The sequence below is a fragment of the Phoca vitulina genome, unplaced genomic scaffold (assembly GCF_004348235.1).
Source record: "Phoca vitulina isolate PV1807 unplaced genomic scaffold, GSC_HSeal_1.0 scaffold67, whole genome shotgun sequence".
NCBI classification, from domain to species: Eukaryota; Metazoa; Chordata; class Mammalia; order Carnivora; family Phocidae; genus Phoca; species Phoca vitulina.
The window spans coordinates 11385387-11404587 of record NW_022589770.1 but is presented as its reverse complement, the minus strand read 5'-3'; the positions used below and the strand labels follow the sequence as shown (position 1 = coordinate 11404587).

General features: G+C 36.9%; 1 protein-coding gene across 49 annotated transcripts in view; it reads right to left on the bottom strand.

Annotated features, from left to right (window-relative positions):
- Window positions 1-19201, bottom strand: part of PTPRD (protein tyrosine phosphatase receptor type D) — a 2332398-nt gene that overhangs the window by 785228 nt on the left and 1527969 nt on the right. The window lies entirely within an intron of this gene.

Genomic DNA, 19201 nt, shown 5'->3' with positions numbered 1-19201 from the left:
AGAATGTAGCAGGAGGGGAAGAATGAAGGGGGGGAAATCGGAGGGGGAGAAGAACCATGAGAGACGATGGACTCTGAAAAACAAACTGAGGGTTCTAGAGGGGAGGGGGTTGGGAGGATGGGTTAGACTGGTGATGGGTATTGAGGAGGGCACGTTCTGCATGGAGCACTGGGTGTTATGCACAAACAATGAATCATGGAACACTACATCAAAAACTTATGATGTAATGTATGGTGATTAACATAACAATAAAAATTAAAAAAAATAATTTGTATAGCATTTCATGCTTTAAAAGCCATTGTTCAGAAAATATTAAACCGAATGAGACATGGGTCAAACTCAAGCTTACAGACATTGCAGCTGGATAGAAGTATCTTTAGTTCACAGAAATTATGATACCTTCTTTGGAGACATAGTATTTTCATTCTATTAATAAAAATAAACAATATTTAAGACGAAGTCAGTCTCTTTTCCAGTTTAATTAAAGGGATGTTTGATTTTAATGCTTCATTGAATTTACTTTGTCCCTAACCAAATATGCAATCATAATTAAATGAACTCTAGGCAATGTTGCAGATTCCAAATCCTTTCCTTCCCACGCTTCAGGGGATGGATGCACTACGAACATTAACATTTGTGTGGAAATATATAAGGCTAAATAATCATCTTTTTCCACCAAAAAGTGATATGTGGTTTAAAAAATAGCCTACAAAAGACTAAAAAACCATCCATGGTGAGACCTAATTACATATAGATTATAAATTGAGTTATATTGATTTTTCATATCAAATAAAGTCTGATATATGGAAAAAAGACAGTAGTTTTTTTAAGCCTCTCTAAGAGTAGTATTTCAACAGAATACATTTTATTTAATTTTCTTACTTGTCCATTTCATATCATGCAACCATGGCTATTTTTAGGGGCATTAAAGCAATTCTTTGCTTAGAATTTCCTGTATTTGGCTGATCAGAATATATGGGAAAGTGTATGTGAAGGATCCTAGAAACCATCCTAGAATCACTGTGACAGAATTTCATGGAGGTATAGGTGGGCACTGGCTGGCAGGTATGTGGGAATCCTAGGGTTACCCTGATGATGTTCCAGACTTGGCAAGTTTCCTCAAATTTATTTCACTAACAACCTGCTCCTCAGGGACATTTATTTTGCATAATATGAAGCTCCCTAAGTATTAATCAACATTATCTCCAAATGAATAACATTGATTTAGTATCCATTTAATATAGAATGACAAATTCATTCTAAGGAATTAAGAATTAGAGTGTTTACACTAAAAAAAATAATTTTCATAAAAGATTTCATAAAGAACAAAAAATAAGTAGTTATGTGTGTGAGGGAAGCTTTTTAAGTCAAGAGAGTTATAAGAAATCTAATTCTGAAGATTCAGATATGCAGGAATTTGAGATGTAAGTACTGTGTCAAAATCACTGTTGGACACATTAGGTATCTCAGTGAATCATTGTTGAACAATTGTGTCCTATATGATCACTGAACCTGTAGCGTAGAGTTTCTAGTTGTTTATTATCATTGAAATACAGTGCAAGGTGTTAAGAGACAAGGCCTGAGCTACTCATGCACATACAGAATGAGGAATGGTCTTCTTCCCTCTTGAGGGCATTGGCACATCCCCAGTTCACCCAAACTACAACACTGCTGAAAAGAGAACTGGATGAGGCTATGTATAGCTTGAGCAGGAAGATTTTCATGTTCTAACCTGACACTCAAGTAAGATTTCCAAAGCCTTGCTTCTGATCTCAATGCTCAAATCCTGCTACTCTATAGTCCTAATGACAACTGCAACTTCCAATAGACCATATAGTCATTTTTGACTCCTCCCTCTCCCTATTCTCCTCATTTAATCTATCAGTAATTCTGGTGACTTTACTTTCAAGATATCCCCACTACATCTCACATCTCTACTGTCACAACCTTGGAATATTGCAACAGCCATCAAACAGGTCCCTCTGATGCTGACCAAGCCAAAATCATGCTTTTGAATTGTATCATGTACCCTTTCCATATAAATACAGTGGTTTCCTTGAGAGTAAAAGTGTTGGTATTTGAAATGGCCACAGCAAAGCCACCTCTGCTTTCCCACAGTACTCCCCGTCTCCCTCTGCATACGTTGTTTTTATCCATAGCACTTTTCATCATCTAACTTGTTATCTGTTTTACTTAGTTATTTCTGTATTATTTGATTGCTTTATTGATTATTGATTCTTCTCAACAGACTACATGCTCCATGAAATCAGGGATTTTTGTATACAGACACTCTTGTGTGTGTGTGTGTGTGTGTGTGTGTGTGTGTATTCTTTACCCCTGTCCCCAAGAAACCTGTCTAGCACCCTGCTGGTGTTCAATAAATAATTTTATAATGTTAAATAAAAATCTGTGGTTACACCACAAAATGTCACTATCTCAGAAAATAGAGGTAAAGAATGTGTTCACAGCATGACCAACAATTTTAGGCCCTTCCTGTGCAATGACATAGTAACGGCACTTGTATTAGCCTTATTATGCTTTATCTTGAATTATATTAATTTGAAATCACATCTGTGTTAACCAGATTGTAAATTCCTTGAGGGTAGAGGGAGTCAGGTCTGGAATTTTAATTTTACCTAAGCTTAAAGAAATGTAGTGTTTTGTCTAAATTCTCAGGAGAGCTGTGGAGGGGACTTGTGTCTATCCACTCTGCTCTTATACTTCTGACTCAGAAGATTTTACACTTCATATTATCCCTCCAACACTGCCACAATCCTTTGCACATAGTAGAAAAAATACATTAACTATTTCTTGATTTATTGCTTCCTATGTAATCCTTTGGTTCAGAGAAACATATGACTTCCTTAGTTCTGGAATGAATTGTTTGAGTAAAACAGCCAAAATCACTGTGAGTGTACAGTGTCTAAAGACATTCAAGATGACTGGATCATTTTCCCCGCGATGGCTGACACCATGAGATCTTCACATTGCTGTCAACTAATTCTTATTGCAAGAGGCAGTGTTAGACAGAAAGAGAAAGGCTTCCAATGCATTATTTCTCCACTACATGCCCAGAAGGATGCTAAGCATAATAAAGGACACTAAAGAGGGAAACAATTGGATTTGAATCCAATTACTGAGAAATGCTGACATTAATCTAACAAGGAAGTCATTTTATGCAGAATTATTTGGGTCAAAATATTGTGATTGTATCTTATACATTCAAAATTTGGTTATTGATGACAAGTTATATTATAAAGAATTATTTTATTAAATAATTTTTTAACAGTTTAAAGAAAGAATATTAGCTGTTCCTGGCCATAACTAGAAATATTTATATTGAAAAGAAAATTTCCCTATCTTCCCCCTTATTCTCCAGTGGCTGAGTAGATATTTTAGAGTAAGTAAGTTCATTAGTCTATGACAGAGTTTTAAACATAAAGGAGAAAACTATGAAATTCAATTTTTAATATGAAACTATCTTGTATATTGCCTTTATGCATGTGCACATGTTTGTGCACACATGTACACACACATACACACAAACGGTAATTTGAGAGAACAAGTTATTTCTTTTGTTAATGAAACATCTTTATTCATTTTGTAAGGTAGAGTTGTGATATCTGAAGGTGAATTTTTAACTTTCATAACCTCATCGAATATTTTTTTTTAAGATTTTATTTATTTATTTGACAGAGAGAGAGATAGCGAGAGCAGGAACACAAGCAGGGGGAGTGGGAGAGGGAGGAACAGACTTCCCACTGAGCAGGGAGCCCGATGTGGGGCTCGATCCCAGGACCCTGGGATCATGACCCGAGCCGAAGGCAGCCGCTTAACCAACTGAGCCACCCAGGCGCCCAACCTCATCGAATATTGAAAAGAGAGTAATTCACTGTGGCAAGGAGTTTATGTTCATTTCAAGGAGAAACAAATGGCAAGCAGTAGGATCTCAAGCATTTTAGTTCTACCTTCATTTTTAAGTCTCTAACATCTACTTTTAGTCATAGTACCTTTTAGATTAAAGTGGTTTAACTACTATAACATTGTAGCATTCTATTACATTTTCCTCTTGATTATTTACTTATAAAAGTTAATAAATTTATAGATTCTTGCAGAATGAAATACAAACACTTTAAAAATCTTCATCTGACCTCTTGCATATATGTGGATAGGGTGACAAAAACTCAGTTAATAGAACACCCCAAATATGACCACCATTTGGGTTTGAGGAAGGGAAGATTAAAAACAGAAACACTAGCATGTCTAATAATAATATATGGAATCAAGAATGATAAACTTTCCATAAAATAATCCTCCTTTCGTAAAACAAATAGTCTAAGTGCTAAAATTTTGTAGTTCCAGTAAACCATTTAACAATGCTTCCATGTAACTACGAATTTCAAAGAAGAGTCAGTAGGGTAATATACGTATTTGCTCTTGCAGATAAGTTCCTTAGGAAAAAATGGCCAAAAATTTAGCCTATGGTTTTTGTCTATATGATGAATTTAATATAAATGTAAAAAGAGCATGGAAACGTGGAATAGTTTGGAAGTAAAATAAATAGAATATCAGTATGGGAGTTATTTCCAATTTATGAAATGCCCGCGGTTTGTCACTTGATAGGGGACTTTTTCTTTCTCTGACTCCCTCAGGGATAAACTAGATCCCCAATGGCAGTGCACAGAAAGGAGGCTGTTATTTTCTTCTTGTTTATTGTTTAGTCCTTAAGTATAAAACATCAGCTTTTTCAACAATCTCAAAAACCCAATTACATGATTTCACCTGCTAAAATGTAATTTATTGCTAATGGAATCACAGAAAAATGTTTCCATGGTTTATGGAATGTAGAGTCAAGTAAGTAAGGCAAATTGCTATTGAAGAGGAATTATTGATTCTCCTGTTACAATAGGTGCATTTCAGTTTTGATGCATGGAGTTTTATTTCTATTGCAGCAATAATTTATATTTAAGCCTTGAGTCTTGTGTTACCTTCCTTGGCCTATGTTGGTTTAAACCAGATGGGACAATTGTGCCTGAACTTCTCATCTCTTGATCTCTTTTGAAAATCTTATTCGACTCAATGCTGTCCAATCTGCGCTTGAGAAGTTATAAAGAAGTTATAACTCACTTGGCAAACTTTTGCAAAAACTTTATTTATCCTGTCTTCATATTTACTGTCTGAACATTGGGATACTGGACAAATTGAAATGTAATTCCCTCTTAGCCTTAATGTCCCTGAATATATGAAATTATTTTTAACTCTTTGTCGAATAACCACAGGTATATATTGAAATCTGTAGATGACTTTCATCATAAAATGTTATGACTAAGTACTTGGATCAATTACCAAGTAGTTTAGTTGATTTACTACAACAAAATTATTAAACAAAAACCTTAAGCAAGTCAGAATTAATTTTTCCTGTATTGTGCTCTCATCGTACACTCTGCTTCTGTAAAAGTGTTTCTTCCTCAGTTGTGGATTTTAGCTGTATTCTTGGTACGTCAGTCTATCTACAAGATTGGAAAAATTATGAAGAGCAAGGAATTAAGGAGTTCTTCTTTATCTCCATTATACTTGGCCTCAACGCTGATGTAAATAATACCATCCTCCATTTCTTGAATATTACTCTTTGTATGCAATGTCTTGATTCCCCCAGAAAAGAATTCATGAAGTAGAGCTTATTATCTTATTTTGCAGTTGAGAAAACAGGTTCAGAAATATTTTTTCACTTGCCAAAAATGACACAGCTGGTAAGGAGTGGAACTGGGTTATTTCTTAGATCTCTCTGATGCTAAAGATCAAGAACCTTCTAATATGATAGGTTTTGATTTTTCAACACAGATGAATAAAATAACACTTTTGAATCAAATGCATTTTTTCTTGGAAACATTGTATACCTAAAAATCTCCCAAAATGTGGCTATTTTATCTAAGAACTCTAAAGATAAATAAGCAAGTGCAATGAAATTACCCACGTTAAACCTCAACTTTATTATCTCCCAAATGGGGACCTCACATCAAGATGTGGTGAGAGTTAATTGAGTGCAATTATGTGACCTCAGATCACTTATACACCTGCCACAGAGAAGTTCTCAATGGTTGTTAGATAAATTATTATTATTTATCATCATCATCATCATCATCACCACCACCACCATCATCCTTTAGTACTATTTGTACATAAAGCTCAAACATATCTTGATGCAGAGGCAGTTCTTATTTTTAGGATGGCTGTACCAGAAATTTATAAATATCACAATGTATTCCTTTGCAGTTGTTTTAAAAGCAACTCATGACAGTTTTTCATATCTTTTACTTTTAATAAATGCCTTAACTTTTAAAAATTATAGTACATTCATTGTGTTTATGTGGGAGACAAAGACAGGATCCAAAGTTTTAAAGGTATATTTCTTAACTTGCTTTTTTTCCAGCATCATGAGAAACAATTGAGTTTATGTTATACATTTTAATATAGAACTAATATTTTAATAGAGAACTTCTCTATATAAACAGTTCCATATTTTAGTAAGGATTAATAAATAATTGTTGAAAAATTTAAGAAATTAGGCCCTTTTGTGTTTAATATAATGCTACCATTCTAGGCTGAAGTTACTTATATTTTCAACATCACATCTGATTATTAAAACTAAACTAGGCGTTAAGAATAGCATAACTGTAATAATAATAATACTTATCTTCATTAAGTTGCTGTCTTTACCAAGTTACTTCTTTAACATAGAGCCAGTAAATGGGAGAGCCAGGACAGACACCTATGGATTTCAAATCAAATTTGGTGCTACCCCATTTTTAGCACATTATACTGGCAGACTAGGTTTGGTAAACTATTCTAAACTTTGGGAGATGCATATTTGATAATTCAGACTAACTCATGTAAATGGACTAAAAAGGGATATAAAAGGATGACAAAGATAAATTTATAGGGTCCTAATACCCTCATTGCCTTATGATTTTTATTTGATAAAGACATGTTGGGGATATCTAGTATATTATATGCATATCTCCTGTGATTCTTGATGAGGAGAGTAGATTATTTTGTTAAAAAAATTATTACAGTTGTAAAACCAAATTCAATGATCAGTTTGTAATACTGAAGAACAGTCTAATGTTTCTATAATACAGTTACTATTAGGAGATTTCAAACTTCTCAATAGCAGTTGAGTCACTGTGTAATAATAGATTTTGTAGTGGGGGAAGGGCTCTTTTGCAGTTTCCTGGCATGTCACTAAATGCATTTTGGTTTCTCCAAAGATAAAGCCCCATCTTATTTTTGTGCATTGCTGAGCACTCAGTATATGTGTACACAACACACATTCATATCTCCACCAAGGAACTGAAGAGCATGTCATCCCAGTTATTAGATAAACATTGCTGTTGTTTGGACTACTGAACTTTTAAATCTAGAAGACCCTTAGATATTTTTCAAAGGTTGTGTCTATCATTCTTCAGTACTTTTCTTCTCTGTTACACAGAAGATATGCACAAAGCTCTGAAAGCCACTGTGACAGAGATAACACTGCACCTTCAAGAGCCCCGGCTTCCATTTCCTTCTGGGCGTACAGCTGGACTTCATTTCTCAGTGTCTGCAGTTAGATGGGGCCATATGACTGAATGTCAATGAAATGTAAGCATGGTGCTTACATTTCCTCAAGGCTTCATTCCTTCCTTCCTTCATTCATATTATTTATCTCTTTTTCTCCTTCTTTTAAAATTATTTTTTATGAGAGAGAGAAAGAGGGGTGGAGGAGGGGCAGAGGGAAAGGGAGAGAGAGAATCTTTTTTTTTTTTTTTAAAGGTTTTATTTATTTATTTGACAGAGAGAAAGAGAGAACAAGCAGGGGGGGTGGCAGGCAGAGGGAGAGAGAGAAGCAGGCTCTCTGGACCCTGGGATCATGACCTGAGCAGAAAGCAGATGCTTAATCCCCTGAGCCACCCAGGTGTCCCAAGAGAGAGGACCTTATGCAGGCTCCATGCCCAGTGCAGAACCCCGTGCAGGGCTTGATCTCACAACCCTGAGATTATGACCCAAGCCAAAATCAAGAGTCAGATGCCTAGCCAGTTGAGTCACCCAGGTGCCCCTCTCTCCTTTTCTTTTTAGGGGAAATCTATGAGAACCCGAGGCATGGCAGAACCTAGGTCCCTGAATGACTTCATGAAACAAAGCACCTTTGAAACTCGCCCTGGACTATAACATGAGTAAGTAAAAAATGTTTGTTGTGTTAATCCAGCACAATATTTGGTTCTTTGTGACAACAATTATCCTATTCTGACTTACTTTAGAATGATGGTTTCTCTTTTATAGATAACCTCACAAGCACTGGGAATATGAGCCAAAAAGTTAGCTTATTATTTTTGAACTATATTAAACACAGTTCTATATATAGGACAAAATTCAATACAGTGTACCATTTTCTTTAGTCAACTATGTTTGGTCTTTACATACTTTTGGGAAAAAAATCTCCTCCTTTGACCAATGTGGAACAATGCACACAATCAAGAATGAAGACTAAGTTTCTAGGAAAGTGTTATTATTTAGGCTGGAATACCTGCTTCATGGTTGAAGGTGGGTATGGGCATCATGAGAGTTTTTAAATAAATAGCTGCTCTTCTCATGTCTTCTTTCTCCCAGGGAGCAGTAATACTTTCTCCTGGTAATGCCTGCAAAGCATGTGGTTTAACCGCTACACATACACATTCATCCTTATAGTGATCATCTCAGTGGGAGTTCCATTAGGAAATTAAAATGGGGTGCTGATGAAACTGAGTGATTCAATGCTCCAGCCTTATTCTTGTGCTTATAAGGGACCTCCTGCAGTTCTGCAAAAGAAGCGTGGGCTTTGGACAGGTACTATTTGAATGCAGGCGCATTACAGTTTAAGCTCCATGGAGACAAAGCTCAAGAAGCCCTAAAACAGCAGTATAGCAGGTGTTCTGGTGCCACCTCCAGAGAACTCTGCCCCTTCTGTCCTTAAGGACTCAGCATCAGTACCAGTAGAATGTCTGGCATAAGGGACTGGATAGGATGGTCAATGGGCAGTGAATTATAGTTTTTCTAGTGGAAGTGTTATGATGGATTTGAAAATTTCATTCTCAAACAGTATGCTTTCTTCATAACTCCTTAAACTGGGTAATCTTTTAAAGTTATGATGGTAAGTGGTTACCATCAGCAACTTCAAAATGTATCTACTTCTTTGGCTATAAAATCAGTGCTCAGAAATTTTGCCTAATTTAGCAGGGACTTTTTTGCACCTGGTAGTCTCAGAAGTGACCATTGTGCTTTAACGTTTTCTAATAATGTTAATTGTGTGTTATAAGCCTCATGAAAGATGCTCATAGCTTCTATAGATCACTTGATACAAAAAAATGAACTACAATATTTATCTAAAGTTACACAGTAGGAGAGGAAAAGAGATAATTCAGAATTTCTGGCTTCTATCATTGAATTCTAGCTAGTGGTTAATATTTTCTGGTGGTTAATATTTTCGGGTATTTTTGCATACCTCATTTGCCCTAGATATCTTCCATTTGCACCCCTAACTTCACTTTTTCCCTGCTGCATCCTGCTCTTGTCCTGGGAGATTGACCTACGGGGGCCATATTGCTGGGTCTCTTGGCCTCTGGCTGCCTGTAAAATTCAATCCCTGGGAGTACTGGCATGAGCAGAGGACAGGAGTGTTCACCAGGGACTAGCTGTATCCCTCCAAGGAAGGTCAGAGCTTCTAACAATTCACTCTTTCCCCACAGCTCCTTCTGTCTTTGGGTGTTAGTACTCATTCCCTCCCCTCATGCCTCCAGATGGTAAAAATTCATGATCCCTGGTCCCTACTCTTCTTGCCTTTGCAAATAGTCTCTTTATTATGTCCTTATCAAATCCTAAATGGATCATGTCATTTGCATCTGAGATGCTGCCAGATCTACCATTCATTTGATGTTTATGTCAACTTTATATTAAAAAAAAAAAACCTGCCCCATTTCACAATAGAAGGATTTGATACACAGAAAAAGAAAATGATTTGCCCAAGGTCACAAAGCTAGTCCATGGCTGGAATTCAGCAATTTTGCCTCATTAAAATGTTACCTCTGCATTCCTGTACTGCTTCCATTTACTACAATTATTCAATCATGTTAACCACATTATACTGAATTAACATTGAACTAGTTATCATCTTCTATTATATTTTTCCAAGTAAAGATCAGGCATTGAAAGAGAGTCCTTTTAAATGAAAATCACTGATGCAATCATTCATGGAAATGTGGATGTTAATCACAGTAATTTTTAAGAGTGAATGTTTTATAATGGCATAATTAACAATCATAGAAGATCATCACAACATGGATCTCTTCAAATATCTTTAGCATTAAAAGTTTAGTATACCAGACATTCACAAACCTTGCATGTGATGGAAAAATAATTTGCTTAATAATTTGGCTGTGAATTTTGATGAACAACTGACTCATCTTCAGAGGAGGGTAGGTATGATACTGTCACTCTGTCTGTGAAAAATCATTAGGGTTTTAACAGAAACACATTTATTTATAAAATATATTTGGCTAGTTGTACCAAGTGATCTGACATGAAACAAAAAATAATTTATTCCATGTACTATCTTAGTACAGGTTTTGTGAGGTTTCCTCATGTGATATTCACTGAGAAAGCTAAGATTTTTTTGTTGTTGTTTCTTTAGGATCAGATGCTGTGTGTATGGAGTTAGATGGTACCCTTTTCCTAAGGTCAGCTCTTTCATTATGACAGTGATACCTTGGCAACCCCACTAAATGTCTGATAAATGAATGTAGAGAATGTTTTCCTTCCTTTATTACAGATCCATATAATGTGTCAACATTAAAAAATGTTAAATAGGTCTGGTCCCAGGAATTCAGCTAGATAGGGATCAAACCATTCTGAACATCTACAAACTCAGCAGGAGATTGAAGAAAGAATAGCAGCAAATCTCTGAACAGAAAAGCAATCACTTTCTGGAAGGTAGGACGTGCAGAGAAGTGAATCTGAGGCAATATTCGGGAAGATAGATGGCGAGGGAGGGAGCCTCCGTCAGTCGCTACTGGCAAGTGATAGAGCAGCAAAGCACAAAATCAGAACTTCTAAAAGTCTGCTCTGCTGAGGGACGTCGCTTCAGTGGCTAAGCGGGGGGTGGAACCCTCACTGGGACAGTATGGTCTCAGGACACTCGGGGTCACAGAAAGACCGGGGTGCCTGAGTGCGGCAGAGCTCCCAGGTATCAGAGCAGGGAAGCCGGCTGCAGAGACGGAGCTGATGAGTGGGCTCTCAGCTCAGGGTTGCCATAAACCATGATCCTTGGCATAGTCGGGCCATTGCACTTCCAGCAGGCACCCAACAAGTGGCAGATCCAGGGAGACTCCCCTTCCTCCCCTGGGAGGAGTGGCAGGGGAGTGCACTGCAGGGATCTGCTGGGTTTGGAGACTCCAAACGGCATTGGTTGCCAGAGATAGAAATGCTCGGTCACAGGCTGGGTGAGCATGAGTGCGGCTGGAGACCAGGGAGACGAGAGTGACTGACTCCATTTCTCTGGGGCCACACTGAGGAGTAGGGCCCCGAGTTCTCGGCTCCTCCTGGGCAGAGATTGGGAGGCCACCATTTTCACTCTCGTCCTACAAAGCTGTATGGAAAGTTTGCCCGGAACAAAAGCTCCCGAGAGCAAACCCGAGCAGATTACTTAGCCCAGACCCAGCAAGGGTGGGACAATTCCGCCTCCGGCAAAGACATTTGAGAACCACAGCAACAGGCCCCTCCCCCAGAAGATCAACAAGAACGGCCAGCCAAGACCAAGTTTACCGTTCAATGAGAATGGTGGAACCCCAGCACTAGGGGAATACAGCAAATAGAACTCATGGCTTTATTCCCCCAGATTCTTTCGTCTTTCAAAGTTATTTTTTTTCTTTTCTTCTTTCTTTCTTTTTCTTTTTTGAATTTTTCTTTTTCCCTTTTTCAACCAACATCTTATCAATCCCTTTTTTAAAAATCTTTTTTATTTTACATTTTTAGAGTCATATTCTATCCCTTCATAGTAGTTAACATATATCTATATATCTATATATCTATATATCTATATATATAAAGTTGTTATCTCTTTAACATTTTGGGATACAGTTTCTTCTAACAGACCAAAATATACCCTAAATCTCTAGTGTATGGCTTTGTTCTAGTCTCCTGCCTGATCACATTCTCTCCCCCTTCATTTTTAATTGCTGTTCTTTTTTTTTTCAACCAACTTATCTTATCAATTTCTTTTATAAAATCTTTTATAATTTTCATCTTTACAATCATATTCCATCCCTTCATTGTATTTACCCTTATTTTTGTACATATATAAGTTGTTCTTTCTTTAAAATTTTCAGAGGCACTTTCTTCTATAAGCCCAAAATACACCCAAAATCTAGTGTGTGGCACTGATCCATGCACCAGCCTGATCATATTTGATCATATTCCTTTTTTTATACCTTTTTCTTTCTTTTTTTTTTTTAATTTCTTTCCCTTTCTTTCCCCCTGGTTTCAGGTCTCTTCTGATTTGTTTAGTGTATATTTTTTTGGGGTCGTTGTTACCCTGTTAGCATTTTGTTCTCTCATTCATCTATTCTCCTCTGGACAAAATGACAAGATGGAAAAAATCACCTCAAAAAAAAAAAAAGAACAAGAGGCAGTACCGACTGCCAGGGACCTAATCAATATGGACGTGAGTAAGATGTCAGAACTAGAGTTCAGAATAATGATTATAAAGGTATTAGCTGGGCTTGAATAAAGCATGGAAGATATTAGAAAAATGCTTTCTGGAGAAATAAAAGAGCTAAAATCTAACCAAGTCAAAATCAAAAAGGCTATTAATGAGGTACAATAAAAAATGGAGGCTCTCACTGCTAGGATAAATGAGGCAGAAGAAAGAATCAGTGAGATAGAAGACCAAATGATGGAAAATAAAGAAGCTGAGAAAAAGAGAGATAAACAACTACCGGATCACAAGGGCAGAATTCGAGAGATAAGTGATACCAGAAGACAAAACAATATTAGAATAATTGGGATCCCAGAAGAAGAAGAAAGAGAGAGAGGGGCAGAAGGTATATTGGAGCAAATTATAGCAGAGAACTTCCCTAATTTGGGGAAGGAAATAGACATCAAAATCCAGGAGGCACAGAGAACCCCCCCTCAATATCAATAAAAATAGGTCAACACCCCGACATCTAATAGTAAAACTTACGAGTCTCAGAGACAAAGAGAAAATCCTGAAAGCAGCTCGGGAGAAGAGATCTGTAACCTACAATGGTAGAAATCTTCGACTGCCAACAGACTTATCCACAGAGACCTGGCAGGCCAGAAAGGACTGGCATGATATATTCAGAGCACTAAATGAGAAAAATATGCAGCCCAGAGCCAGATGGCTTCCCAGGGGAATTCTACCTTTCATTTCAAGAAGAATTAATACCTATTCTTCTGAAAATATTCCAAAAAATAGAAATGGAAGGAAAACTTCCAAACTCATTTAATGAGACCACCATTACCTTGATCCCAAAATCAGACAGAGACCCCATCAAAGAGGAGAATTACAGACCAATACCCTGATGAACATGGATGCAAAAATTCTAACTAAAATACTAGCCAATAGGATCCAACAGTACATTAAAAGGATTATTCACCACAACTAAGTGGGATTTATCCCTGGGCTGCAAGGTTGGTTCAACATCCACAAATCAATCAATGTGATACAATACATTAATAAAATAAAGAACAAGAACCATATGATCCTGTCAATAGATGCAGAAAAAGCACTTGACAAAGTACTGCATCCTTTCTTGATCAAAACTCTTCAGAGTATAGGGATAAAAGATACATACCTCAATATCATAAAAGCCATCTATGACAAACCCACAAGGATATCATTCTCAATGGGGAAAAACTGAGAGCCTTCCCCCTAAGGTCAGGAACACGGCAGGGATGTCCACTATAACCACTGCTATTCAACATAGACTAGAAGTCCTAGCCACAGCAATCAGACAACAAAAAGAAATCAAAGGTATCCGACTTGGCAGAGAAGTCCAACTCTCACTCTTTGCAGATGATATGATACTTTATGTGGAAAACCCTAAAGACTCCACCCCAAAACTGCTAGAACTCATACAGGAATTCAGTCAAGTGGCAGGATATAAAATCAATGCACAGAAATCAGTGGCATTCCTATACACCAACAACAAGACAGAAGAAAGAGAAATTAAGGAGTCGATCCCATTTACAATTGCACCCAAAACCATAAGAGACCTGGGAATAAATCTAACCAAAGATGCAAAGAATCTGTACTCAGAAAACTATAAAACACTCATGAAAGAAATTGAGGAAGACACAAAGAAATGGAAAAACATCCCATGCTCATGGACTGGAAGAACAAATATTGTGAAGATGTCAATGCTACCTAGAGCAATCTATACATTTAATGCAATCCCTATCAAAATACCATCCACTTTTTTCAAAGAAATGGAACAAATAATCCTAAAATTTGTATGGAACCAGAAAAGACACTGAATAGCCAGAAGAATGTTGAAAAAGAAAAGCAAAGCTGGCAGCATCACAATTCTGGACTTCAAGCTCTATTACAAAAGTGTAATCATCAAGACAGTATGGTACTGGCACAAAAACAGACACATAGATCAATGGAACAGAATAGAGAGCCCAGAAATGGACCCTCAACTCTATGGCCAACTAATCTTCAACAAAGCAGGAAAGAATATCCAAGGGAAGAAAGACAGTCTCTTCAACAAATGGTGTTGGGAAAATTGGACAGCCACACGCAGAAGAATGAAACTGGACCATTTCCTTACACCACACACAAAAATAGACTCCAAATGGTTGAAAGACCTAAATGTGAGACAGGAGTCCATCAAAATCCTAAAGGAGAACACAGGCAGCAACCTTTTCGACTTCAGCTGCAGCAAATTCTTCCTAGAAACATCGCCAAAGGCAAGGGAAGCAAGGGCAAAAATGAACTATTGGGGCTTCATCAAGATAAGAGCTTCTGCACAGCAAAAGAAACAGTTAACAAAACCAAAAGACAACTGACAGAATGGAGGAGATATTTGCAAATAACATATCAGATAAAGGGCTAGTATCCAGAATCTATAAAGAACTTATCAAACTCAACACCCAAAGAACAAATAATCCAATCAAGAAATGGGCAGAAGGCATGAACAGACATTTTTCCAAAGAAGACATCCAACTGGCCAACAGACACATGAAAAAGTGCTCAACATCGCCCAGCATCACGGATATCCAAATCAAAACCTCAATGAGATACCACCTCACACCAGTCAGAATGGCTAAAATTAACAGGGCAGGAAACAACAGATGTTGGCGAGGAGGCGGAGAAAGGGGAACCCTCCTACACTGTTGGTGGGAATGCAAGCTGGTGCAGCCACTCTGGAAAACAGTATGGAGGTTCCTCAAAAAGTTGAAATAGAACTACCCTACAACCCAGCAATTGCACTACCAGGTATTTACCCCAAAGATACAAATGTAGTGATCTGAAGGGGTACATGCAGCCCGACTTTTATAGCAGCAATGTCCACAATAGCCAAACTATGGAAAGAGCCAAGATGTCCATCGACAAATGAATGGATAACAAAGAAGTGGTATATATATGCAATGGAATACTATGCAGCCATCAAAAGGAATGAAATCTTGCCATTTGCAGCGATGTGGATAGAACTGGAGGTTATAATGCTGAGCAAAATAAGTCAATCAGAAAAAGACATGTATCATATGATCTCACTGATATGAGGAATTCTTAATCTCAGGAAACAAACTGGGGGTTGCTAGAGTGGTGGGGGGTGGGAGGGATGGGGTGGCTGGGTGATAGGCTTTGGGGAGGGTATGTGCTATGGTGAGTGCTGTGAATTGTGTAAGACTGTTGAATCACAGACCTGTACCTCTGAAACAAGCAATATATTATATGTAAAAAAAAAAAAAAAAAAAAGAAGAAGAAGATGGTAGGAAGAGAAAAAAGGGGGGGGAATTGGAGGGGGAGAGGAAGCATGAGAGACTATGGACTCTGAGAAACAAACTGAGGGTTCTAGAGGGAAGGGGAGTGGGGGGATTGGTTAGCCTGGTGATGGTTTTTAAAGAGGGCATGTATTGAATGGAGGACTGGGTGTTCTACGCAAACAATGAATCATGGAACACTACATCAAAAATAATGATGTAATGTATGGTGATTAACATAACACAATATAATAAAAAAAAAGTTAAATAAAGTGAAATATTAGGAAAAGGAACATCCCACCCTGACAGCTCTTTATTTGCTATTTCTGCTGTGTGACAATATTAGGTTGATATGCAATCTTTGGTGATTTACAAAGGCCTGCCTTCTACCTTGTCATGGCTGCAGTGATGTTGAGCCTCCTTGAGATGATTTACTGCAGTTTGTCACTTTTTGAAACTGTTCCAAAATAGTCTGCTGACATGTTCTAAAGAGCTTTCAGTGAAATCTGAAATGGTTCATTTGTTATGTCAACTGGAAACATTAAGTGATATCTGAAAATCACTTTAAGATTTATTGAAGTGATTTAAAATATCCTTTAATGGCAATTTGGTATATCACAAAAGCAATATTGTCATTAAAAGCACAAGAAAATATTTTCATCCTATCTTCAAAGTATTCATATCATATTCCAATTATAACTGCACCACTTGGGAAATTGATCACTATAAAGATATTCTGAAAGTTTTCAGGCAACTTTTAAACAAATATTTTTAAGTGGAAGAATATTCTTATGATCTGAATCATTTAATATCATTAAAAATCATACGCCTGAGAGATTAAATTCCAGAACATATTACTAATGTTGTTTAAAGATATTCTATTCTATTCATGTTCTATTTCTTCTTAAGAATCTCAGTATGTGTTGCTATGCAACATATCTATGTTGGCCACTGAGAATCACTTTCTAATTCAGTGAACACAAAATTTAAGTAAATCAGATACTCTTAAGTGTCCTGTTAATATGAATAGGTGTTTCTTAATGTTCTCTTTGGAACCACAGTCTCTGGAAAAATGAGTATAGGATAATAGTTGACAAGCTGTGTGCAGAGAATTTCCTGTGATTATTGCTTATGATAATTTTTCTTGGAAAAAATGAACAGTATACTGAATTTCTTGAGGTTTTGATATTAAGTATGCTTTTAATTTAGAATACATAACAATCAAGGATACCTCTGAATTAGTCAACAATACCTGATCATCAAAATGCTTTAATTTCTAAGCTAAACATAAGTGTAATAAAATACAATTAAGCTCTACCCCCACACCCCAAATTTAAAAAAAGCTGCTGGGCCAATAATAATAGGAATCTGACATCTTAGAGAGGATCTTAGGAGGAAATAAGGTAAAGAGAGAAAAGTCTTCATGTCTAAGTGAGGCTATGGGGAGTAACCTGCTTTGGTCTGATGTAGAAGCAAGGAGTGAGTGGAATATAATAGAACTGAATTCTAATGGAAGACTGGGACTTTGGCCATGTACTCTTTTTTTTTGTTCAAGTTCATAGAATGTTCTGGTACCTGTGATTTCTCTCAGGGAAAAGATACCTGACCATAGCATCCAAGAGCAATCAAATTACATCTAAGGAAAGGTAGTGAACATAGTTATGCATCACCAACCAATGCAACTCAGGGAAGAACACCCTGACCGAGAATATCCTGCTTTGGGATCAGCATGGAGATCAGGATGAGAGGGGTTTGATGACACTTTCACCTAACTTCTTTGTTGACTACACCTACTTAACAGATTCTCCTTTTAAAAAAAATGCCAACTCTAATAATGCTTAATTATGTTAGACCATAATTGTGGCTTAAAGAGGGGTTTTGATAAGCAGTTTCCACCAATCATAATTCCTAATGTTGAGCAACGTGATCCAGAATACCAGGCCTGTTAAATTCTATGCTTGAGGTTGTTTATTCTGTACTAGCTATATTAGACCACCACTGTGCATGGCCAAAAGCAAATTTGTTAACTTTCCTTTTATTTAATTCTACTGTCAAGCTCAACTATATATTTGGTTGTAGTAAGTCAGTGTTTCTCAAGGTGTGATTTATGGACCAGCTATGGTAGGATTACCTAGGGTATTGTTTTGAATGTAATATTTGAAGCCCTAGACCTCTTGAATTCCAATCTCTGGGGTGAGGCTCAGGAGTCTGCATGTTTAATAAGAACCCCAGGTGATTCTTATGCACACTGAACATTGAGCACTACTGTAATAAGACATTTTCCTTTGATTAGGGCTTAGAGTCACCACGAATAGATGCTCACAGCTAATTTATTTTGGAGCTCAAAGGGACCTTCGAGATCACTTCGTTTAGCATCCACATGATTAAATGAAGATGTGTTTGAAATTTTTAAAAATATTTGATTATTTCAATGAGAAGCCAGCCTTGCAGACTATTTCTGACATGGTAAAAACAGTAACTGACATTTGTAAGGGACCAAAAATATGTTAGGTAAGTAATATGCCATTTTTACTAATAAAAATGATCCTTAGACATAGAAGAGTGATTTGGGAAGCATAATATAAATTGGTGGACTATATAAACTATTACTGTGTTCAGTAGCTCCAGGCAGTTTTTAGAGCAATAACAACGAAACATATATGTGGAGTGGCTATTGTGATAATATGATCATTCAAAATAGTTTGACTTAGTTTTTTTTTTTTTAAATGTATTTTGATTAATTCTTAAAAATTGACAGGTTGAAATTCTTGAAAAAATGTTGGGTCGCCTGGGTGGCTCAGTCATCAAGCGTCTGCCTTCAGCTCAGGTCATGATCCCAGGGTCATGGGATCGAGCCCCGCATCGGGCTCCCTGCTCAGCGGGAAGCCTGCTTCTCCCTCTCCCAGTCCCCCTGCTTGTGTTCTTGCTCTCGCTGTGTCTCTCTCTGACAAATAAATAAATAAAATCTTAAAAAAAAATTCTTGAAAAAATGCAATAAGCAAAAAATATTTGAAAATGTAAGCTAGTATACATACATAAGTGTAGCTTTTATATTGCATTTGGAAGGAAAACACAAATATATAGGAGAAAATTATGAACAGTGGTAAATACCCTTTGTTGTTGGAGAAATAGTTGTTGGTAGAGAAAAAAATTGCATGTCTTACTTCAAGGGGTTACTTTAATT